Below are 25,111 nucleotides of genomic sequence, written 5' to 3'. Positions count from 1 at the left end.
AGTGGCTTTGGGAGGGGGAACAACTTCACCCAATGTCTCTCTCTGAATCGGTGTCTTTCATTATCTCTCTCACTCTCATTGTTTTATATTTTTGACATTTTGTCAGGAAATGCAGCTCTGTCTCAGGTTCTGCTGTTGTGCAGTGGTTGCACAGCCTTTCCTCTACAGGGAGCCAGATTTTCCTGTGTCGACCCTTCTCAATGGCAAGGCTGTGCTCACTGAGCCTGTACTTTGTCAAGGTTGCCATCAGGTCCGCATGCTTTTAAATTTGAGGGCATGAAGTTTCTTATAGAGCTCCTGGTCAGTAATAGTTTAGTTTCTTATAGAGCTCCTGGTCAGTAATAGTTTAGTTTCTTATAGAGCTCCTGGTCAGTAATAGTTTAGTTTCTTATAGAGCTCCTGGTCAGTAATAGTTTAGTTTCTTATAGAGCTCCTGGTCAGTAATAGTTTAGTTTGTTTTAGAGCTCCTGGTCAGTAATAGTTTAGTTTCTTATAGAGCTCCTGGTCAGTAATAGTTTAGTTTCTTATAGAGCTCCTGGTCAGTAATAGTTTAGTTTCTAATAGAGCTCCTGGTCAGTAATAGTTTAGTTTCTTATAGAGCTCCTGGTCAGTAATAGTTTAGTTTCTTATAGAGCTCCTGGTCAGTAATAGTTTAGTTTCTTATAGAGCTCCTGGTCAGTAATAGTTTAGTTTCTTATAGAGCTCCTGGTCAGTAATAGTTTAGTTTCTAATAGAGCTCCTGGTCAGTAATAGTTTAGTTTGTTATAGAGCTCCTGGTCAGTAATAGTTTAGTTTCTTATAGAGCTCCTGGTCAGGAATAGTTGAGTTTGTTATAGAGCTCCTGGTCAGTAATAGTTTAGTTTCTTATAGAGCTCCTGGTCAGTAATAGTTTAGTTTCTTATAGAGCTCCTGGTCAGTAATAGTTTAGTTTGTTATAGAGCTCCTGGTCAGTAATAGTTTAGTTTGTTATAGAGCTCCTGGTCAGTAATAGTTTAGTTTCTTATAGAGCTCCTGGTCAGTAATAGTTTAGTTTCTTATAGAGCTCCTGGTCAGTAATAGTTTAGTTTCTTATAGAGCTCCTGGTCAGTAATAGTTTAGTTTCTTATAGAGCTCCTGGTCAGTAATAGTTTAGTTTGTTATAGAGCTCCTGGTCAGTAATAGTTTAGTTTGTTATAGAGCTCCTGGTCAGTAATAGTTTAGTTTGTTATAGAGCTCCTGGTCAGTAATAGTTTAGTTTCTTATTGAGCTCCTGGTCAGTAATTGTGGAGTCCAATGCATTTTGTTTGTCCTTTATAGCTTTTTCTAATCCATTCAACTTCTCATGAGTTTGACGTTGTTCTGCATTTGTGTCAATTTGAGCGGTGTTGTAGAGCGTTTTAAAATGGGTTGTCCATATGTCACCATTTTGTATCGCTAATTCCTATTGTTTAGATTTGTTTCATTTTTTCCAATTTTGCCAGAAGTTGTGTGTGTTTATGGACTCTCAATTAGTGTCAGCTGCTTGCTGTTGTAATGTGCTTTTTTGGTTCTGAGTGTACGTTTCCAGAGTTTTAAAGTCTCACAGTAATGAAGCCGTAATTCACCATTATTTGGTTGGATAGTGTTCTAAGTTTATTCCTTATAATTTTACAATCTGCATCAAACCAGTTGTCATTTGTGGTCTTCTTTTTTAAAAAATCAATTTCAGTCGTGCTTTTTTGCTGTTTGCCTGAATATATAGTTTATGTTTTGTACTGATAGATTGATGTCTGTACTGTGGGACAGTGAGTGACAACGTCAGCCTTACACCATGTCTCCTGCAGAATGATGACATCAACATCTTTCAGATGTTTGTTGAACTTCAGTGCTGAACTCTTCAGTCCAAAGGTTAATGAGTTTAGGGCCTGAATGTTCCACATGCTAACTGATAATGATTTCATGTTGCAAAGAGGACCTCTTTCCTCCCCCTCTCCCAGATCACGCGGATGGAGTTCGTCCACACACAGGAGTCTGATCTACCGGGACGTGAAGCCAGAGAACTTCCTGGTTGGCCGACCCGGCAGCAAGCGGCAGCACACAATCCACATCATAGACTTCGGCCTGGCCAAAGAGTACATTGATCCTGAGACCAAGAAACACATCCCTTACAGGGAGCACAAGAGCCTGACTGGCACCGCACGTTACATGAGCATCAATACTCACCTGGGCAGAGGTAAACAGCCTGACGGGCACCACACATTACATGAGCATCAATACTCACCTGGGCAAAGGTAAACAGCCTGACGGGCACCACACATTACATGAGCATCAATACTCACCTGGGCAAAGGTAAACAGCCTGACGGGCACCACACATTACATGAGCATCAATACACACCTGGGCAAAGGTAAACAGCCTGACGGGCACCACACATTACATGAGCATCAATACTCACCTGGGCAGAGGTAAACAGCCTGACGGGCACCACACATTACATGAGCATCAATACACACCTGGGCAAAGGTAAACAGCCTGACGGGCACCACACATTACATGAGCATCAATACTCACCTGGGCAAAGGTAAACAGCCTGACGGGCACCACACATTACATGAGCATCAATACTCACCTGGGCAGAGGTAAACAGCCTGACGGGCACCACACATTACATGAGCATCAATACTCACCTGAGCAGAGGTAAACAGCCTGACATGCACCACACATTACATGAGCATCAATACTCACCTGGGCAGAGGTAAACAGCCTGACATGCACCACACATTACATGAGCATCAATACTCACCTGAGCAGAGGTAAACAGCCTGACATGCACCACACATTACATGAGCATCAATACTCACCTGAGCAGAGGTAAACAGCCTGACATGCACCACACATTACATGAGCATCAATACTCACCTGGGCAGAGGTAAACAGCCTGACATGCACCACACCCTACATGAGCATCAATACTCACCTGGGCAGAGGTAAACAGCTTGACATGCACCACACATTACATGAGCATCAATACTCACCTGGGCAGAGGTAAACAGCCTGACATGCACCACACATTACATGAGCATCAATACTCACCTGGGCAGAGGTAAACAGCTTGACATGCACCACACATTACATGAGCATCAATACTCACCTGGGCAGAGGTAAACAGCCTGACGGGCACCGCACCTTACATGAGCATCAATACTCACCTGGGCAAAGGTAAACAGCCTGACATGCACCACACCCTACATGAGCATCAATACTCACCTGGGCAGAGGTAAACAGCCTGACGGGCACCACACCCTACATGAGCATCAATACTCACCTGGGCAGAGGTAAACAGCCTGACATGCACCACACCCTACATGAGCATCAATACTCACCTGGGCAGAGGTAAACAGCCTGACATGCACCACACATTACATGAGCATCAATACTCACCTGGGCAAAGGTAAACAGCCTGACATGCACCACACATTACATGAGCATCAATACTCACCTGGGCAGAGGTAAACAGCCTGACATGCACCACACATTACATGAGCATCAATACTCACCTGGGCAGAGGTAAACAGCTTGACATGCACCACACATTACATGAGCATCAATACTCACCTGGGCAAAGTTAAACAGCCTGACATGCACCACACATTTACATTTACATTTAAGTCATTTAGCAGACGCTCTTATCCAGAGCGACTTACAAATTGGTGAATTCACCTTCTGACATCCAGTGGAACAGCCACTTTACACCCTACATGAGCATCAATACTCACCTGAGCAGAGGTAAACAGCCTGATTTGATGTACTCTGTATGATCCAGGTGATCCCATTGATAAAATATAGTTGACCAGAAAGACCCAAAAGACACATGACAAAGATGGAGGAAGAGGAGTGTTTCCGATGACATCATTAGTGTGCATCGTGATTTTTTTTTAAACCAATTATGAGGAGGCATTGCCTTCTGATTGGTAGACGATGTCATTGGAAACACTTACCTTCTTCCTCAAATATATTTCACTCCAAAAAATAGAAATGCTCCATTTTCACATGTTGATGTTGGGGCGGTGCTGGAGAGGATATGAAGGTGTCCCTTTAAGCCTGAATTAATTTGTCTTGTTTAAATCAGTGGATGTCCTCGTTGAAATCCAATCCAATCCCGCATTAGTCTGTCATGTTACTTTTGGAGGTGACAGGAAGTCGAACCAAAGTGCTGCTAGTCCAGGGGGAACCCTGAGATAACAGCTGTCATGTGTTTTTCTACACCAGTCTTTTGAATCAGGGTGGATAGTTATGGAGCTGTTTTCTGGTTTAGTCCATCTGCTTCAACAGTTGGGATTGGTCAGCATCCGCAGCGAACTAATCGCTGCAGCTGTACATAGTCCATCTAATCTATCTACCTCATCGCCATATTGTTTTCATTTACTTTTCTGCTCTTTTGCACAGCAGTATCTCTACTTGCACATCATCATCTGCTCATCTATCACTCCAGTGTTAATATGCTAAATTGTAATTACTTCGCTACTATGGTCTATTGCCTTACCACCTCATGCCTTTTGCACACACTGTAGATAGACTTTCTTTTTCTTCTATTGTGTTGTTGACTGCACGCGTGTTTACTCCATGTGTAACTCTGTTGTGTCGCACTGCTTTGCTTTAACTTGGCCAGGTCGCAGTTGTAAATGAGAACTTGTTCTCAACTGGCCTACCTGGTTAAATAAAGGTGTTCTCAACTGGCCTACCTGGTTAAATAAAGGTGTTCTCAACTGGCCTACCTGGTTAAATAAAGGTGTTCTCAACTGGCCTACCTGGTTAAATAAAGGTGTTCTCAACTGGCCTACCTGGTTAAATAAAGGTGTTCTCAACTGGCCTACCTGGTTAAATAAAGGGTTAGGGTTATATATATAACTACCTGGTTAAATAAAGGGTTAGGGTTATATAACTACCTGGTTAAATAAAGGTGTTCTCAACTGGCCTACCTGGTTAAATAAAGGTGTTCTCAACTGGCCTACCTGGTTAAATAAAGGTGAAATGTATAGAAAAATAAAACAATTCTGTGATTTTCTCTTAGTTGGAACTCATTTGTTCCTGTGTTTGAAATGGGCTTGTGTGTGTGTGTCTCTGAAACTGTGTTTTGTTTCCTGTCTCTCTGCAGAACAAAGCAGGAGAGATGACCTGGAAGCTCTAGGTCACATGTTCATGTACTTCCTGCGAGGCAGTCTGCCCTGGCAAGGCCTGAAGGTAGGAACAAACACACCTTAAGGTTAGGAACTAATGTAATGTCACACACACTACACTAAACAATTCCCATATGTTATTAGTTGATTAAAGGTCCAGCTAGTTACTGTTGATTAAAGGTGGTCCAGCAGGTTACTGTTGATTAAAGGTGGTCCAGCTTGAGTTACTGTTGATTAAAGGTGGTCCAGCAGGTTACTGTTGATTAAAGGTGGTCCAGCTCGCACTGTTGATTTAAAGGTGGTCCAGCTCGCTACTGTTGATTTAAAGGTGGTCCAGCTAGTTACTGTTGATTTAAAGGTGGTCCAGCTAGTTACTGTTAATTAAAGGTGGTCCAGCTAGTTACTGTTGTTCAGTTGATCAAAGGTCCAGCTAGTTACTGTTGATTAAAGGTGGTCCAGCGAGTTACTGTTGATTAAAGGTCCAGCTAGTCTGTCCTTGCTGTCTTATCAGTTCAGACAGACACACAACCGTCAGTCACATGTCTCTATGCACATCACTAACTGAACACGCTGACCATCGTGTTTCACATGACATTGTTCAGAGAGAAAGTTGTCTGTTGTGTGAAACCTATATCAAAGTTAGCCATCACAATTCCCTGATTGGTCCGTTTATCCTTTAACACTTCTGGTATTTCATTCCAGAATTAAACATTCCCCGACAGGCAATGAAGTCTGTCTGTTTCTCTCTGTCTCTCTTTCTGTCTCTCTCTGTCTCTCTCTCTCTCTCTCTCTGTCTCTCTCTCTGTCTCTCTCTCTGTCTCTCTCTGTCTCTCTCTCTCTCTGTCTCTCTCTCTCTCTCTCTCTCTGTCTCTCTCTCTGTCTCTCTCTCTGTCTCTCTCTCTCTGTCTCTCTCTCTGTCTCTTTCTCTGTCTCTCTCTCTGTCTCTCTTTCTGTCTCTCTCTGTCTCTGTCTCTCTCTCTCTGTCTCTCTCTCTGTCTCTCTCTCTCTGTCTCTCTCTCTGTCTCTCTCTCTGTCTCTCTCTCTCCGCCCCAGGCAGACACTCTGAAGGAGCGCTATCAGAAGATAGGTGACACCAAGAGAGCCACGCCCATCGAGGTGCTATGTGAGAGCTTCCAGGTCTGTGTATCTGTCTTCCTGAATTACAACAGTTACTGAACAGTATTATTAGGTACACCCATCTAGTACGGGATCGGACCCCCTTTGCCTCTAGACGTTGTTCAGTTGGTATCAAGGGACCTAACGCGTCCCAGGAAAACATTGCCCACACCGTTACACCACCAGCCTGCACCGTTGAGGTGCTATGTGAGAGCTTCCAGGTCCAGGTACACTCATCTAGTAGGGGATCGGACCCCCCTTTGCCTCTAGACGTTGTTCAGTTGGTATCAAGGGACCCAACGCGTCCCAGGAAAACATTGCCCACACCGCTACACCACCAGCCTGCACCGTTGAGGTGCTATGTGAGAGCTTCCCAGGTCCAGGTACACCCATCTAGTACGGGATCGGACCCCCTTTGCCTCTAGACGTTGTGGTATCATCACCATGACAACGAGGTGTTTTCTTCTGAATGAATAGAACAGGTGTGGTATCATCACCATTGTGGTATCATCACCATGACAACGAGGTGTTTTCTTTCTGAATGAATAGAACAGGTGTGATCCTACCTGAATGTAACGTGTGTGTCTCCCTGTAGAAGAGATGGCCACCTACCTGCGTTATGTGCGGCGCCTGGATTTCTTTGAGAAGCCGGACTACGACTACTTACGCAAACTCTTCACCGACCTCTTCGATAGCAACGGCTACGTCTTTGATTACGAGTACGACTGGGTCGGCAAGCCACTGGTCAGTCCCTGGTATTACCCCTCAGTCCTAACCCTAACCCCTCAGTCCTAACCCTAGTATTACCCCCCTCAGTGCTAACCCTAGTATTACCCCTCAGTCCTAACCCTAGTATTACCCCTCAGTCCTAACCCTAGTATTACCCCTCAGTCCTAACCCTAACCCCTCAGTCCTAACCCTAACCCCTCAGTCCTAACCCTAACCCCTCAGTCCTAACCCTAACCCCTCAGTCCTAACCCTAACCCCTCAGTCCTAACCCTAGTATTACCCTCAGTCCTAACCCTAGTATTACCCCTCAGTCCTAACCCTAGTATTACCCCTCAGTGCTAACCCTAGTATTACCCCTCAGTCCTAACCCTAGTATTACCCCTCAGTCCTAACCCTAGTATTACCCCTCAGTGCTAACCCTAGTATTACCCCTCAGTGCTAACCCTAGTATTACCCCTCAGTGCTAACCCTAGTATTACCCCTCAGTGCTAACCCTAGTATTACCCTCAGTCCTAACCCTAGTATTACCCCTCAGTCCTAACCCTAACCCCTCAGTCCTAACCCTAGTATTACCCCTCAGTCCTAACCCTAGTATTACCCCTCAGTCCTAACCCTAGTATTACCCCTCAGTGCTAACCCTAGTATTACCCCTCAGTCCTAACCCTAGTATTACCCCTCAGTGCTAACCCTAGTATTACCCCTCAGTGCTAACCCTAGTATTACCCCTCAGTCCTAACCCTAGTATTACCCCTCAGTCCTAACCCTAACCCTCAGTCCTAACCCTAGTATTACCCCTCAGTCCTAACCCTAGTATTACCCCCTCAGTCCTAACCCTAGTATTACCCCTCAGTCCTAACCCTAGTATTACCCCCCTCAGTCCTAACCCTAGTATTACCCCTCAGTCCTAACCCTAGTATTACCCCTCAGTCCTAACCCTAGTATTACCCCTCAGTCCTAACCCTAGTATTACCCCTCAGTCCTAACCCTAACCCCTCAGTCCTAACCCTAGTATTACCCCTCAGTCCTAACCCTAGTATTACCCCTCAGTGCTAACCCTAGTATTACCCCTCAGTCCTAACCCTAGTATTACCCCTCAGTGCTAACCCTAGTATTACCCCTCAGTGCTAACCCTAGTATTACCCTCAGTCCTAACCCTAGTATTACCCCTCAGTCCTAACCCTAACCCCCTCAGTCCTAACCCTAGTATTACCCCTCAGTCCTAACCCTAGTATTACCCCCTCAGTCCTAACCCTAGTATTACCCCTCAGTCCTAACCCTAGTATTACCCCTCAGTCCTAACCCTAACCCCTCAGTCCTAACCCTAGTATTACCCCTCAGTCCTAACCCTAACCCCCTCAGTCCTAACCCTAGTATTACCCCCTCAGTGCTAACCCTAGTATTACCCCTCAGTCCTAACCCTAGTATTACCCCTCAGTCCTAACCCTGGTATTACCCTCAGTCCTAACCCTAGTATAACCCCTCAGTCCTAACCCTAGTATTACCCCTCAGTCCTAACCCTAGTATTACCCCTCAGTCCTAACCCTAGTATTACCCCTCAGTCCTTACCCTAGTATTACCCCTAACCCTAGTGCCTAGTGCCCTAGTATTACCCCTCAGTGCTAACCCTAGTATTACCCCTCAGTGCTAACCCTAGTATTACCCCTCAGTCCTAACCCTAGTATTACCCTCAGTCCTAACCCTAGTATTACCCTCAGTCCTAACCCTAGTATTACCCCTCAGTCCTAACCCTAGTATTACCCCTCAGTCCTAACCCTAGTATTACCCCTCAGTCCTAACCCTAGTATTACCCCTCAGTCCTAACCCTAACCCCTCAGTCCTAACCCTGTCCTAACCCTGTATTACCCCTCAGTCCTAACCCTGGTATTACCCCTCAGTCCTAACCCTAGTATTACCCCTCAGTCCTAACCCCTAGTATTACCCCTCAGTCCTAACCCTAGTATTACCCCGCAGTCCTAACCCTAGTATTACCCCTCAGTCCTAACCCTAGTATTACCCCTCAGTCCTAACCCTAACCCCTCAGTCCTAACCCTGGTATTACCCCTCAGTGCTAACCCTAGTATTACCCTCAGTCCTAACCCTAGTATTACCCCTCAGTCCTAACCCTAGTATTACCCCTCAGTCCTAACCCTAGTATTACCCCTCAGTCCTAACCCTAGTATTACCCCTCAGTGCTAACCCTAGTATTACCCCTCAGTCCTAACCCTAGTATTACCCCTCAGTCCTAACCCTAGTATTACCCCCTCAGTCCTTACCCTAACCCCTCAGTCCTAACCCTAACCCCTCAGTCCTAACCCTAGTATTACCCCTCAGTCCTAACCCTAGTATTACCCCTCAGTCCTAACCCTAGTATTACCCCTCAGTCCTAACCCTAGTATTACCCCTCAGTCCTAACCCTAGTATTACCCCTCAGTCCTAACCCTAGTATTACCCCTCAGTCCTTACCCTAACCCCTCAGTCCTAACCCTAACCCCTCAGTCCTAACCCTAACCCCTCAGTCCTAACCCTAGTATTACCCCTCAGTCCTAACCCTAGTATTACCCCTCAGTCCTAACCCTAGTATTACCCCTCAGTCCTAACCCTAGTATTACCCTCAGTCCTAACCCTAGTATTACCCCTCAGTCCTAACCCTAGTATTACCCCTCAGTCCTAACCCTAGTATTACCCCTCAGTCCTAACCCTAGTATTACCCCTCAGTCCTAACCCTAGTATTACCCCTCAGTCCTTACCCTAACCCCTCAGTCCTAACCCTAGTATTACCCCTCAGTCCTAACCCTAGTATTACCCCTCAGTCCTAACCCTAGTATTACCCCTCAGTCCTAACCCTAGTATTACCCCTCAGTGCTAACCCTAGTATTACCCCTCAGTCCTAACCCTAGTATTACCCCTCAGTCCTAACCCTAGTATTACCCCTCAGTCCTAACCCTAGTATTACCCCTCAGTCCTAACCCTAACCCCTCAGTCCTAACCCTAGTATTACCCCTCAGTCCTAACCCTAGTATTACCCCTCAGTCCTAACCCTAGTATTACCCCTCAGTGCTAACCCTAGTATTACCCCTCAGTCCTAACCCTAGTATTACCACTCAGTCCTAACCCTAGTATTACCCCCTCAGTGCTAACCCTAGTATTACCCCTCAGTGCTAACCCTAGTATTACCCCTCAGTCCTAACCCTAGTATTACCCCTCAGTCCTAACCCTAACCCTCAGTCCTAACCCTAACCCCTCAGTCCTAACCCTAGTATTACCCCTCAGTCCTAACCCTAGTATTACCCCTCAGTCCTAACCCTAACCCCTCAGTCCTAACCCTAGTACCCCTCAGTCCTAACCCTAGTATTACCCCTCAGTCCTAACCCTAACCCCTCATACCCCTCAGTCCTAACCCTAGTACCCCTCAGTCCTAACCCTAGTATTACCCCTCAGTCCTAACCCTAGTATTACCCCCTCAGTGCTAACCCTAGTATTACCCCTCAGTGCTAACCCTAGTATTACCCCTCAGTCCTAACCCTAGTATTACCCCTCAGTCCTAACCCTAACCCTCAGTCCTAACCCTAGTATTACCCCTCAGTCCTAACCCTAGTATTACCCCTCAGTCCTAACCCTAGTATTACCCCTCAGTCCTAACCCTAGTATTACCCCTCAGTCCTAACCCTAGTATTACCCCTCAGTCCTAACCCTAACCCCTCAGTCCTAACCCTAGTATTACCCCTCAGTCCTAACCCTAGTATTACCCCTCAGTCCTAACCCTAGTATTACCCCTCAGTCCTAACCCTAGTATTACCCCTCAGTCCTAACCCTAGTATTACCCCCCTCAGTCCTAACCCTAGTATTACCCCTCAGTCCTAACCCTAGTATTACCCCTCAGTCCTAACCCTAGTATTACCCCTCAGTCCTAACCCTAGTATTACCCCCTCAGTCCTAACCCTAGTATTACCCCCTCAGTCCTAACCCTAGTATTACCCTCAGTGCTAACCCTAGTATTACCCCTCAGTCCTAACCCTAGTATTACCCCTCAGTCCTAACCCTAGTATTACCCCTCAGTCCTAACCCTAGTATTACCCCTCAGTCCTAACCCTAGTATTACCCCTCAGTCCTAACCCTAGTATTACCCCTCAGTGCTAACCCTAGTATTACCCCTCAGTCCTAACCCTAGTATTACCCCTCAGTCCTAACCCTAACCCCTCAGTCCTAACCCTAGTATTACCCCTCAGTCCTAACCCTAGTATTACCCCAGATCAGTCCTAACCCTAGTATTACCCCTCAGTCCTAACCCTAGTATTACCCCTCAGTCCTAACCCTAGTATTACCCCCCTCAGTCCTAACCCTAGTATTACCCCTCAGTCCTAACCCTAGTATTACCCCCCAGTCCTAACCCTAGTATTACCCCCTCAGTCCTAACCCTAGTATTACCCCTCAGTCCTAACCCTAACCCTCAGTCCTAACCCTAGTATTACCCCTCAGTCCTAACCCTAGTATTACCCCTCAGTCCTAACCCTAGTATTACCCCTCAGTGCTAACCCTAGTATTACCCCTCAGTCCTAACCCTAGTATTACCCCTCAGTCCTAACCCTAGTATTACCCCTCAGTGCTAACCCTAGTATTACCCCTCAGTGCTAACCCTAGTATTACCCCTCAGTCCTAACCCTAGTATTACCCCTCAGTCCTAACCCTAACCCCTCAGTCCTAACCCTAGTATTACCCCCTCAGTCCTAACCCTAACCCCTCAGTCCTAACCCTAGTATTACCCCTCAGTGCTAACCCTAGTATTACCCCTCAGTCCTAACCCTAGTATTACCCCTCAGTCCTAACCCTAACCCCTCAGTCCTAACCCTAACCCCTCAGTCCTAACCCTAACCCCTCAGTCCTAACCCTAGTATTACCCCTCAGTCCTAACCCTAGTATTACCCCTCAGTCCTAACCCTAACCCTCAGTCCTAACCCTAGTATTACCCCTCAGTCCTAACCCTAGTATTACCCCTCAGTCCTAACCCTGGTATTACCCCTCAGTCCTAACCCTAGTATTACCCCTCAGTCCTAACCCTAGTATTACCCCTCAGTCCTAACCCTAGTATTACCCTCAGTCCTAACCCTAGTATTACCCCTCAGTGCTAACCCTAGTATTACCCCTCAGTGCTAACCCTAGTATTACCCCTCAGTCCTAACCCTAGTATTACCCCTCAGTCCTAACCCTAACCCCTCAGTCCTAACCCTAGTATTACCCCTCAGTCCTAACCCTAGTATTACCCCTCAGTCCTAACCCTAGTATTACCCCTCAGTCCTAACCCTAACCCCTCAGTCCTAACCCTAGTATTACCCCCCTCAGTCCTAACCCTAGTATTACCCTCAGTGCTAACCCTAGTATTACCCCTCAGTCCTAACCCTAGTATTACCCCTCAGTCCTAACCCTAGTATTACCCCTCAGTCCTAACCCTAACCCCTCAGTGCTAACCCTAGTATTACCCCTCAGTCCTAACCCTAGTATTACCCCTCAGTCCTAACCCTAACCCCTCAGTGCTAACCCTAGTATTACCCCTCAGTCCTAACCCTAGTATTACCCCTCAGTCCTAACCCTAACCCCTCAGTGCTAACCCTAGTATTACCCCTCAGTGCTAACCCTAGTATTACCCCTCAGTCCTAACCCTAGTATTACCCCTCATTTCTAACCCTAGCCCCTCATTTCTAACCCTAGCCCCTCAGTCCTAACCCTAAACCCTCCGTATTACTGTAGTATTACCCCTATGTCATAGATTTGATGTATATAGTTGAGTGAGTTCTATTTGTAACTTTAGCCAATAGTAGTGCACTATGTGTAGGAAATTACAGGGTTCCATTTGGGACATTGCTCTGATGAACAGCTTGATGTAGGACATTGCTCTGATGAATAGCTTGATGTAGGACATGGCTCTGATGAACAGCTTGATGTAGGACATGGCTCTGATGAACAGCTTGATGTAGGACATGGCTCTGATGAACAGCTTGATGTAGGACATGGCTCTGATGAACAGCTTGATGTAGGACATGGCTCTGATGAACAGCTTGATGTAGGACATGGCTCTGAACAGCTTGATGTAGGACATGGCTCTGATGAACAGCTTGATGTGGGTCATGGCTCTGATGAACAGCTTGATGTGGGACATGGCTCTGATGAACAGCTTGATGTGGGACATGGCTCTGATGAACAGCTTGATGTGGGACATGGCTCTGATGAACAGCTTGATGTGGGACATGGCTCTGATGAACAGCTTGATGTGGGACATGGCTCTGATGAACAGCTTGATGTAGGACATGGCTCTGATGAACAGCTTGATGTAGGACATGGCTCTGATGAACAGCTTGATGTGGGACATGGCTCTGATGAACAGCTTGATGTGGGACATGGCTCTGATGAACAGCTTGATGTGGGACATGGCTCTGATGAACAGCTTGATGTAGGACATGGCTCTGATGAACAGCTTGATGTGGGACATGGCTCTGATGAACAGCTTGATGTAGGACATGGCTCTGATGAACAGCTTGATGTAGGACATGGCTCTGATGAACAGCTTGATGTAGGACATGGCTCTGATGAACAGCTTGATGTAGGATATGGCTCTGATGAACAGCTTGATGTAGGATATGGCCCACTCCTATTGGCCCTTTAGTTAATGATGACCTTTAACCTCTGTCCTCAGCCCACTCCTATTGGTCCAGTCCCCAGTGAGCCCCTCCTACAGTCCAGCAGCAGAGACAAGGCAGTGCAGCAGACCAAAACCAGGTAGGACACACACTGAACACACACACACACATACACTGAACACACACACACACACTGATCACACACACAAACATACACTGAACATGTGTTCCAAATTGGCAGCTTCTTACTAACTGTAGCCTGGTCCCAGATCTGTAGCCTGGGTCCCAGATCTGTAGCCTGGGTCCCAGATCTGTAGCCTGGGTCCCAGATCTGTAGCCTGGGTCCCAGATCTGTTGGTGCTTTTGCCTACTCCTACTCTGATTGTCAAGCCAAACAGTTCGTCACAACAGTTCCATAAGGAGTTGGCAAGAGAGCAAAACAGACAGGTATCCAGGCTCTATTAAAGCAACTAGAAACAGACTGGTATCCAGGTTAAACTAACTGTATAACTGGCCTTACTCATCAAACCACAGATTGCCACTGACAATGCCACCAGACCCACCAACCGAATCCAGTCTCATAACAGCAGCACCAGAACCACCAACCGAAGCCAGTCTCATAACAGCAGCACCAGACCCACCAACCGAAGCCAGTCTCATAGCAGCAGCTTGTTCAGTCTCAGCTCACACCAGTGGCTTCTACAGCCGCTTGTGTTTCTTCATGTCACACGAGTTGTCTTCTGTCATGCACTCCTCCTCACGTGCACTCTTTTCTTCCCCCATCACCGCACCGCCCCTCAGGTCTGTCTGTCCTCCGGTAGAGCAGTGTCTAAGTAGCTGCCGAACTGCTGACCGGGAGAGAGACGTCTTTAAACACTGTTTTTCTGTTTCTTTCCTCCTCCACCATCTCCTCCCTCACCATCTCCTCCCTCTACTTCCTCCCTCACCATCTCCTCCTCTACTTCCTCCCTCACCATCTCCTCCCTCTACTTCCTCCCTCTACTTCCTCCCTCACCATCTCATCCTTCACCATCTCCTCCCTCTACTTCCTCCTTCACCATCTCCTCCCCTCTACTTCCTCCTTCACCATCTCCTCCCTCTACTTCCTCCTTTGCTGTCGTGCCAGTCGCCAGAACCCAAAGGAAGTGATTCCCAGCCCACTCCAGTGACCAATAGGGAGCTGCTGGGGTCCCATCTAGCAGCTGATAGGCTGGGGGCTCTGTCCAGGTACTGGGCTGTGGCGTCGCCCCGCAATGTTCAACACTCTGCCTCTTGTCTCTTGCTTTCTTTCTCTTTCTCCTTGTTTTTCCTCTCCTAGCTCTCTTTCTGCAGCACTAGTCTCTGCTCACGTTTTCTTTCTCCAACGCATTCTCCTTACCCACTTTTTCCCTCACAATGTGCACACTTCATACTAGGCTTATATCCTACCGGGTCCGAGGGACTAACTGTATCCTGCTGGGGCCGAGGGACTAACTGTATCCTACCGGGGGCGAGGACTAGCTGTATCCTACCGGGGGCGAGGGACTAGCTGTATCCTACCGGGGCTGAGGGACTAGCTGTATCCTACCGGGGCTGAGGGACTAGCTGTATCCTACCGGGGCTGAGGGACTAGCTGTATCCTACCGGGGCTGAGGGACTAGCTGTATCCTACCGGGGCTGAGGGACTAGCTGTATCCTACCGGGGCTGAGGGACTAGCTGTATCCTACCGGGGCTGAGGGACTAGCTGTATCCTACCGGGCCGAGGGACTAGCTGTATCCTACCGGGGCCGAGGGACTAGCTGTATCCTACCGGGGCCGAGGGACTAGCTGTATCCTACCGGGGCCGAGGGACTAGCTGTATCCTACCGGGCCGAGGGACTAGCTGTATCCTACCGGGGCCGAGGACTAGCTGTATCCTACCGGGGCCGAGGGACTAGCTGTATCCCTACCGGGGCCGAGGACTAGCTGTATCCTACCGGGGCCGAGGGACTAGCTGTATCCCTACCGGGGCGAGGGACTAGCTGTATCCTACCGGGGCCGAGGGACTAGCTGTATCCTACCGGGGCCGAGGGACTAGCTGTATCCTACCGGGGCCGAGGGACTAGCTGTATCCTACCGGGGCCGAGGGACTAGCTGTATCCTACCGGGGCCGAGGACTAGCTGTATCCTACCGGGGCCGAGGGACTAGCTGTATCCTACCGGGGCCGAGGGACTAGCTGTATCCTACCGGGGCCGAGGGACTAGCTGTATCCTACCGGGGCCGAGGGACTAGCTGTATCCTACCGGGGCCGAGGGACTAGCTGTATCCTACCGGGGCCGAGGGACTAGCTGTATCCTACCGGGGCCGAGGACTAGCTGTATCCTACCGGGGCCGAGGACTAGCTGTATCCTACCGGGGCCGAGGGACTAGCTGTATCCTACCGGGGCCGAGGGACTAGCTGTATCCTACCGGGGCCGAGGGACTAGCTGTATCCTACCGGGGCCGAGGGACTAGCTGTATCCTACCGGGCCGAGGGACTAGCTGTATCCTACCGGGGCCGAGGGACTAGCTGTATCCTACCGGGGCCGAGGGACTAGCTGTATCCTACCGGGGCCGAGGACTAGCTGTCTCCTACCGGGGCCGAGGGACTAGCTGTCTCCTACCGGGGCCGAGGGACTAGCTGTCTCCTACCGGGGCCGAGGACTAGCTGTCTCCCTACCGGGCCGAGGGACTAGCTGTCTCCTACCGGGGCCGAGGGACTAGCTGTCTCCTACCGGGGCCGAGGGACTAGCTGTCTCCTACCGGGGCCGAGGGACTAGCTGTCTCCTACCGGGGCCGAGGGACTAGCTGTCTCCTACCGGGGCCGAGGACTAGCTGTCTCCTACCGGGGCCGAGGACTAGCTGTCTCCTACCGGGGCCGAGGGACTAGCTGTCTCCTACCGGGGCCGAGGGACTAGCTGTCTCCTACCGGGGCCGAGGGACTAGCTGTCTCCTACCGGGGCCGAGGACTAGCTGTCTCCTACCGGGGCCGAGGGACTAGCTGTCTCCTACCGGGGCCGAGGGACTAGCTGTCTCCTACCGGGGCCGAGGGACTAGCTGTCTCCTACCGGGGCCGAGGGACTAGCTGTCTCCTACCGGGCCGAGGGACTAGCTGTCTCCTACCGGGCCGAGGGACTAGCTGTCTCCTACCGGGCCGAGGGACTAGCTGTCTCCTACCGGGGCCGAGGGACTAGCTGTCTCCTACCGGGCCGAGGGACTAGCTGTCTCCTACCGGGCCGAGGGACTAATAATGCTACCGGGGCCGAGGGTCTAACCCTATCCTACTGGGGCCGAGGGTCTAACCCTATCCTACTGGGGCCGAGGGACGAATAATGCTACTGGGGCGATTGTCTAGCCCTATCCTACTGGGGCCGAGGGACTAATAATGCTACTGGGGCCGAGGGACTAATAATGCTACTGGGCTGAGGGTCTAACTCTATCCTACTGGGGCCGAGGACTAATAATGCTACTGGGGCGAGGGACTAATAATGCTACTGGGGCGAGGGACTAATAATGCTACTGGGGCGAGGGACTAATAATGCTACTGGGGCCGAGGTACTAATAATGCTACTGGGGCCGAGGGACTAATAATGCTACTGGGCCGAGGGACTAACTCTATCCTACTGGGGCCGAGGACTAATAATGCTGCTGGGGCGAGGACTAATAATGCTGCTGGGGCGAGGGACTAATAATGCTACTGGGGCGAGGGACTAATAATGCTACTGGGGCGAGGACTAATAATGCTACTGGGGCCGAGGGTCTAACTCTATCCTACTGGGGCCGAGGGACGAATAATGCTACTGGGCCGAGGGACTAACTCTATCCTACTGGGGCCGAGGGACTAATAATGCTGCTGGGGCGAGGACTAATAATGCTACTGGGGCGAGGACTAATAATGCTACTGGGGTGAGGGACTAATAATGCTACTGGGGCCGAGGGTCTAACTCTATCCTACTGGGGCCGAGGGACGAATAATGCTACTGGGCCGAGGGACTAACTCTATCCTACTGGGGCCGAGGGACTAATAATGCTACTGGGGCCGAGGGACTAATAATGCTACTGGGGCCGAGGGACTAATAATGCTACTGGGGCCGAGGGTCTAACTCTATCCTACTGGGGCCGAGGGACGAATAATGCTACTGGGCCGAGGACTAATAATGCTGCTGGGGCGAGGGACTAATAATGCTACTGGGGCCGAGGACTAATAATGCTACTGGGGCCGAGGGTCTAACCCTATCCTACTGGGGCCGAGGACGAATAATGCTACTGGGCCGAGGGACTAATAATGCTGCTGGGGCGAGGACTAATAATGCTACTGGGGCCGAGGGACGAATAATGCTACTGGGGCCGAGGGACTAATAATGCTGCTGGGGCGAGGACTATTAATGCTACTGGGGCCGAGGGTCTAACCCTATCCTACTGGGGCCGAGGGTCTAACTCTATCCTACTGGGGCCGAGGGACGAATAATGCTACTGTGGCGATTGTCTAACCCTATCCTACTGGGGCGAGGACTAATAATGCTACTGGGGCGAGGACTAATAATGCTACTGGGGCGAGGGACTAATAATGCTACTGGGGCGAGGGACTAATAATGCTACTGGGGCGAGGGACTAACTCTATCCTACTGGGGCGAGGACTAACTCTATCCTACTGGGGCGAGGGACTAACACTATCCTACTGGGGCGAGGGACGAACTCTATCCTACTGGGGCGAGGGACTAATAATGCTACTGGGGCGAGGGACTAACTCTATCCTACTGGGGCGAGGACTAACTCTATCCTACTGGGGCGAGGACTAATAATGCTACTGGAGCGAGGGTCTAATAATGCTACTGGGCCGAGGGTCTAATAATGCTACTGGGCCGAGGGACTAATAATGCTACTGGGGCCGAGGGACGAATAATGCTACTGGGGCGATTGTCTAACCCTATCCTACTGGGGCGAGGACTAATAATGCTACTGGGGCGAGGGACTAATAATGCTACTGGGGCGAGGGACTAATAATGCTACTGGGGCGAGGGACTAATAATGCTACTGGGGCGAGGACTAACTCTATCCTACTGGGGCGAGGGACTAACTCTATCCTACTGGGGCGAGGACTAACTCTATCCTACTGGGGCGAGGGACGAACTCTATCCTACTGGGGCGAGGGACTAATAATGCTACTGGGGCGAGGACTAACTCTATCCTACTGGGGCGAGGACTAACTCTATCCTACTGGGGCGAGGACTAATAATGCTACTGGAGCGAGGGTCTAATAATGCTACTGGGCCGAGGGTCTAATAATGCTACTGGGCCGAGGGACTAATAATGCTACTGGGGCGAGGGACTAATAATGCTACTGGGCCGAGGGACTAACTCTATCCATCTGGGGCGAGGACTAATAATGCTACTGGGCCGAGGGACTAATAATGCTACTGGGCCGAGGGACTAACTCTATCCATCTGGGGCGAGGGACTAATAATGCTACTGGGCCGAGGGACTAACTCTATCCTACTGGGGCGAGGGACTAATAAAGCTACTGGAGCGAGGGTCTAATAATGCTACTGGGCCGAGGGTCTAATAATGCTACTGGGCCGAGGGACTAACTCTATCCATCTGGGCCGAGGGACTAACTCTATCCTACTGAAGCCGAGGAACTAACTATATCCATCTGGGGCGAGGGACTAATAATGCTACTGGGGCGAGGGTCTAATAATGCTACTGGGCCGAGGGACTAATAATGCTACTGGGGCGAGGGTCTAATAATGCTACTGGGACGAGGGACTAATAATGCTACTGGGCCGAGGGACTAATAATGCTACTGGGCCGAGGGACTAATAATGCTACTGGGCCGAGGGACTAATAATGCTACTGGGGCGAGGGACTAACTGTGGGAGAGACAGTGACTTAAGGAAAACTTGTGCTATTAGAATGTTTCATCATCTAGAACTGAGGTCACCTTGTGGTTGGTCGCAAGTCTTATATAGATGGATGTAATCAATGTAATACCATCTAGTGTGGGCAGCGTTCAGTGTCATTTGTTTGCACCCCAAATGCCCTATGTAGTGCACTACTTTTGACCAGAGCCACATGGGCCCTGGTTAACAGTAGTTTGCTATATAGGGCATATGGGACCATCTCAGAAGGGGCCATTGTTGGCTGGAGCATTAAGTCACTGTAAGAGGGATCAAGTAGCCAGCTGAACATGCAGTCTGATCACATCATTTCTATAACAGGACAGTGGAAACTTCAAATGTTTCTGGAATCACACAACCATCTTGAGGAAACCAGTTTTCATCTCATAACATTAGGCAACATTACAAATGATTATGACCGAGTTTGTGAGCTGAGAGTGAGACTTCTGAATGTATTGAGTAGAAGATATGATTGTCTGTCATGTAGAATAGGGAATCATGTCTGCTCTATTCATTACATTTCTATCATGTAGAATAGGGATTCATGTCTGCTCTATTCATTACATTTCTATCATGTAGAATAGGGAATCATGTCGGCTCTATTCATTACATTTCTATCATGTAGAATAGGGAATCATGTTGGCTCTATTCATTACATTTATATCATGTAGAATAGGGAATCGTGTTGGCTCTATTCATTACATTCATATCATGTAGAATAGGGAATCGTGTTGGCTCTATTCATTACATTTATATCATGTAGAATAGGGAATCGTGTTGGCTCTATTCATTACATTTCTATCATGTAGAATAGGGAATCGTGTTGGCTCTATTCATTACATTTCTATCATGTAGAATAGGGAATCGTGTTGGCTCTATTCATTACATTTCTATCATGTAGAATAGGGAATTGTGTTGGCTCTATTCATTACATTTCTATCATGTAGAATAGGGAATCGTGTTGGCTCTATTCATTACATTTATATCATGTAGAATAGGGAATCGTGTTGGCTCTATTCATTACATTTATATCATGTAGAATAGGGAATCGTGTTGGCTCTATTCATTACATTTCTATCATGTAGAATAGGGAATCGTGTTGGCTCTATTCATTACATTTATATCATGTAGAATAGGGAATCGTGTTGGCTCTATTCATTACATTTCTATCATGTAGAATAGGGAATCGTGTTGGCTCTATTCATTACATTTATATCATGTCGAATAGGAATTGTGTTGGCTCTATTCATTACATTTATATCATGTAGAATAGGGAATCGTGTTGGCTCTATTCATTACATTTATATCATGTAGAATAAGGAATCGTGTTGGCTCTATTCATTACATTTATATCATGTAGAATATGGAATCGTGTCGGCTCTATTCATTACATTTATATCATGTAGAATAGGGAATCGTGTTGGCTCTATTCATTACATTTATATCATGTAGAATAGGGAATCGTGTTGGCTCTATTCATTACATTTCTATCATGTAGAATAGGAATCGTGTTGGCTCTATTCATTACATTTATATCATGTCGAATAGGGAATTGTGTTGGCTCTATTCATTACATTTATATCATGTAGAATAGGGAATCGTGTTGGCTCTATTCATTACATTTATATCATGTAGAATAAGGAATCGTGTTGGCTCTATTCATTACATTTATATCATGTAGAATATGGAATCGTGTCGGCTCTATTCATTACATTTATATCATGTAGAATAGGGAATCGTGTTGGCTCTATTCATTACATTTCTATCATGTAGAATAGGGAATCGTGTTGGCTTTATTCATTACATTTCTATCATGTAGAATAGGGAATCGTGTCGCTCTATTCATTACATTTCTATCATGTAGAATAGGGAATCGTGTCGGCTCTATTCATTACATTTATATCATGTAGAATTGGGAATCGTGTCGGCTCTATTCATTATATTTATATCATGTAGAATAGGGAATCGTGTCGGCTCTATTCATTACATTTATATCATGTAGAATAGGGAATCGTGTCGGCTCTATTCATTACATTTATATCATGTAGAATAGGGAATCGTGTCGCTCTATTCATTACATTTATATCATGTAGAATAGGGAATCGTGTCGGCTCTATTCATTACATTTATATCATGTAGAATAGGGAATCGTGTCGGCTCTATTCATTACATTTATATCATGTAGAATAGGGAATCGTGTCGGCTCTATTCATTACATTTATATCATGTAGAATAGGGAATCGTGTCGGCTCTATTCATTACATTTATATCATGTAGAATAGGGAATCGTGTCGGCTCTATTCATTACATTTATATCATGTAGAATAGGGAATCGTGTCGGCTCTATTCATTACATTTATATCATGTAGAATAGGGAATCGTGTTGGCTCTATTCATTACATTTATATCATGTAGAATAGGGAATCGTGTTGGCTCTATTCATTACATTTATATCATGTAGAATAGGGAATCGTGTTGGCTCTATTCATTACATTTATATCATGTAGAATAGGGAATCGTGTTGGCTCTATTCATTACATTTATATCATGTAGAATAGGGAATCGTGTTGGCTCTATTCATTACATTTATATCATGTAGAATAGGGAATCGTGTTGGCTCTATTCATTACATTTATATCATGTAGAATAGGGAATCGTGTTGGCTCTATTCATTACATTTATATCATGTAGAATAGGGAATCGTGTTGGCTCTATTCATTACATTTATATCATGTAGAATAGGGAATCGTGTTGGCTCTATTCATTACATTTCTATCATGTAGAATAGGGAATCGTGTCGGCTCTATTCATTACATTTATATCATGTAGAATAGGGAATCGTGTTGGCTCTATTCATTATATTTATATCATGTAGAATAGGGAATCGTGTTGGCTCTATTCATTACATTTCTATCATGTAGAATAGGGAATCGTGTTGGCTCTATTCATTACATTTCTATCATGTAGAATAGGGAATCGTGTTGGCTCTATTCATTACATTTATATCATGTAGAATAGGGAATCGTGTTGGCTCTATTCATTACATTTATATCATGTAGAATAGGGAATCGTGTTGGCTCTATTCATTACATTTCTATCATGTAGAATAGGGAATCGTGTCGGCTCTATTCATTACATTTCTATATACAACATTCAGAAGTCTCATAATAAGTGACCTTAGATATTTTGGACCATAATAAGCCGCCATTGTCTGGTGGTCTATGATACTCCCATGATGCTCCCCTTCAGGTGTTGAGTTCAACCAATGGGGAGCTGAATACAGACGACCCGACGGCGGGCCACTCCAATGCACCCATCACTGCCCCGGCCGAGGTGGAGGTGGCCGACGACACTAAGTGAGATGGATGCCCCTTTCTCTCTACCCCTTCACTTTACCCCTTCCCTCTACCCCTTCCCCCTGCCCTCTACCCCTTCCCCTGCCCTCTACCTCCCTCCCTTCCCTCTACCCCTCCCTTCCCTCTACCCCCTGCCCTCTACCCCTTCGTTTTTTCAATGTTATAATCTCATCCTATTGTTGTTCCTTTGTTCTGTTTCAGGTGCTGCTGTTTCTTTACGAGGAGGAAGAGGAAAGGCCTTCAGAGACACTAGTGAAGAAGAGGAAAGGCCTTCAGAGACACTAGTGAAGAAGAGGAAAGGCCTCCAGAGACACTAGTGAAGAAGAGGAAAGGCCTTCAGAGACACTAGTGAAGAAGAGGAAAGGCCTCCAGAGACACTAGTGAAGAAGAGGAAAGGCCTCCAGAGACACTAGTGAAGAAGAGGAAAGGCCTCCAGAGACACTAGTGAAGAAGAGGAAAGGCCTTCAGAGACACTAGTGAAGAAGAGGAAAGGCCTTCAGAGACACTAGTGAAGAAGAGGAAAGGCCTTCAGAGACACTAGTGAAGAAGAGGAAAGGCCTCCAGAGACACTAGTGAAGAAGAGGAAAGGCCTCCAGAGACACTAGTGAAGAAGAGGAAAGGCCTTCAGAGACACTAGTGAAGAAGAGGAAAGGCCTCCAGAGACACTAGTGAAGAAGAGGAAAGGCCTTCAGAGACACTAGTGAAGAAGAGGAAAGGCCTTCAGAGACACTAGTGAAGAAGAGGAAAGGCCTTCAGAGACACTAGTGAAGAGAAGGAGAAGAAGGAGGAGTTGTTGGAAACCACACTGACAGACTGACAGAGGGAAGGAAGCAGTACTGAAACTGAGCTGAGCCCAGTACTCTACACCCTCCTCTCTGTCTGTCTCACTCTGTATGTGTTCAGTTAGAGCGCCCCCTGTTGACCCTCCTACAGTACTACAACAGACTGGTGACGTGCCGCTACAGACGGACAGGACACAATGGGACAGAACCATGACTGTCTGTGCTTGGACCCGTTTTATATTATAAACCTGAAGAAGAAGATTGTAAGGAATAAATGTGTATATTTCTATGAGGATGGATGGATGGATGGATGGATGGATGGATGGATGGATGGATGGATGGATGGATGGATGGATGGATGGATGGACAAGGCCTGAAGATGAGCTCATGATGGGTGGATGAATGGATAAATGAATGAAGAGAGCCAGGAACGACCTGAGAAATCATAAATAAGAGACTATTAAAAGGACAGAGATCAAACTGTTGTCTGTGTTCCATTTTAACGTGCTGAACATTGACAGAGGAGGACAGACTAAACTGTAACACAACAATGTGCTCCATTTACAAAGTCGTTTTTATTTGTGGGATCAACATTAAGAGCCTAGAAGGAACTCCACTCCAGAATAACAGTGTGTCATACAGACAGGAACTCCAGAATAACAGTGTGTCATACAGACAGGAACTCCAGAATAACAGTGTGTCATACAGACAGGAACTCCAGAATAACAGTGTGTCATACAGACAGGAACTCCAGAATAACAGTGTGTCATACAGACAGGAACTCCAGAATAACAGTGTGTCATACAGACAGGAACTCTAGAAAAACAGTGTGTCATACAGACAGGAACTCCAGAATAACAGTGTGTCATACAGACAGGAACTCCAGAATAACAGTGTGTCATACAGACAGGAACTCCAGAATAACAGTGTGTCATACAGACAGGAACTCCAGAATAACAGTGTGTCATACAGACAGGAACTCTAGAATAACAGTGTGTCATACAGACAGGAACTCCAGAATAACAGTGTGTCATACAGACAGGAACTCCAGAATAACAGTGTGTCATACAGACAGGAACTCTAGAATAACAGTGTGTCATACAGACAGGAACTCTAGAATAACAGTGTGTCATACAGACAGGAACTCTAGAATAACAGTGTGTCATACAGACAGGAACTCCAGAATAACAGTGTGTCATACAGACAGGAACTCCAGAATAACAGTGTGTCATACAGACAGGAACTCCAGAATAACACAGAGTGTCATACAGACAGGAAAGAAATACAGAATAACACAGAGTGTCATACAGACAGGAACTCCAGAATAACACAGAGTGTCATACAGACAGGAAAGAAATACAGAATAACAATGTGTCAGGACAGGAAAGAAATACAAAAATACTGAGAACAGATGTGGTGTCTGACTGGCTGGTCTCAGGTACTGAGGATGGATGTGGTGGCTGGTCTC

At 47.2% G+C, this 25,111-nt stretch overlaps 1 pseudogene; it reads left to right on the top strand.

Moving 5' to 3' along the window:
- Positions 1–276: 276 nt before the first annotated feature.
- Positions 277–24,358, top strand: LOC135533691 (casein kinase I-like; annotated as a pseudogene).
- Positions 24,359–25,111: the final 753 nt, after the last annotated feature.

The sequence above is a fragment of the Oncorhynchus masou genome, unplaced genomic scaffold (genome assembly GCF_036934945.1).
Source record: "Oncorhynchus masou masou isolate Uvic2021 unplaced genomic scaffold, UVic_Omas_1.1 unplaced_scaffold_2589, whole genome shotgun sequence".
NCBI classification, from domain to species: Eukaryota; Metazoa; Chordata; class Actinopteri; order Salmoniformes; family Salmonidae; genus Oncorhynchus; species Oncorhynchus masou.
This window is presented reverse-complemented; position numbering and strand designations above follow the sequence as displayed.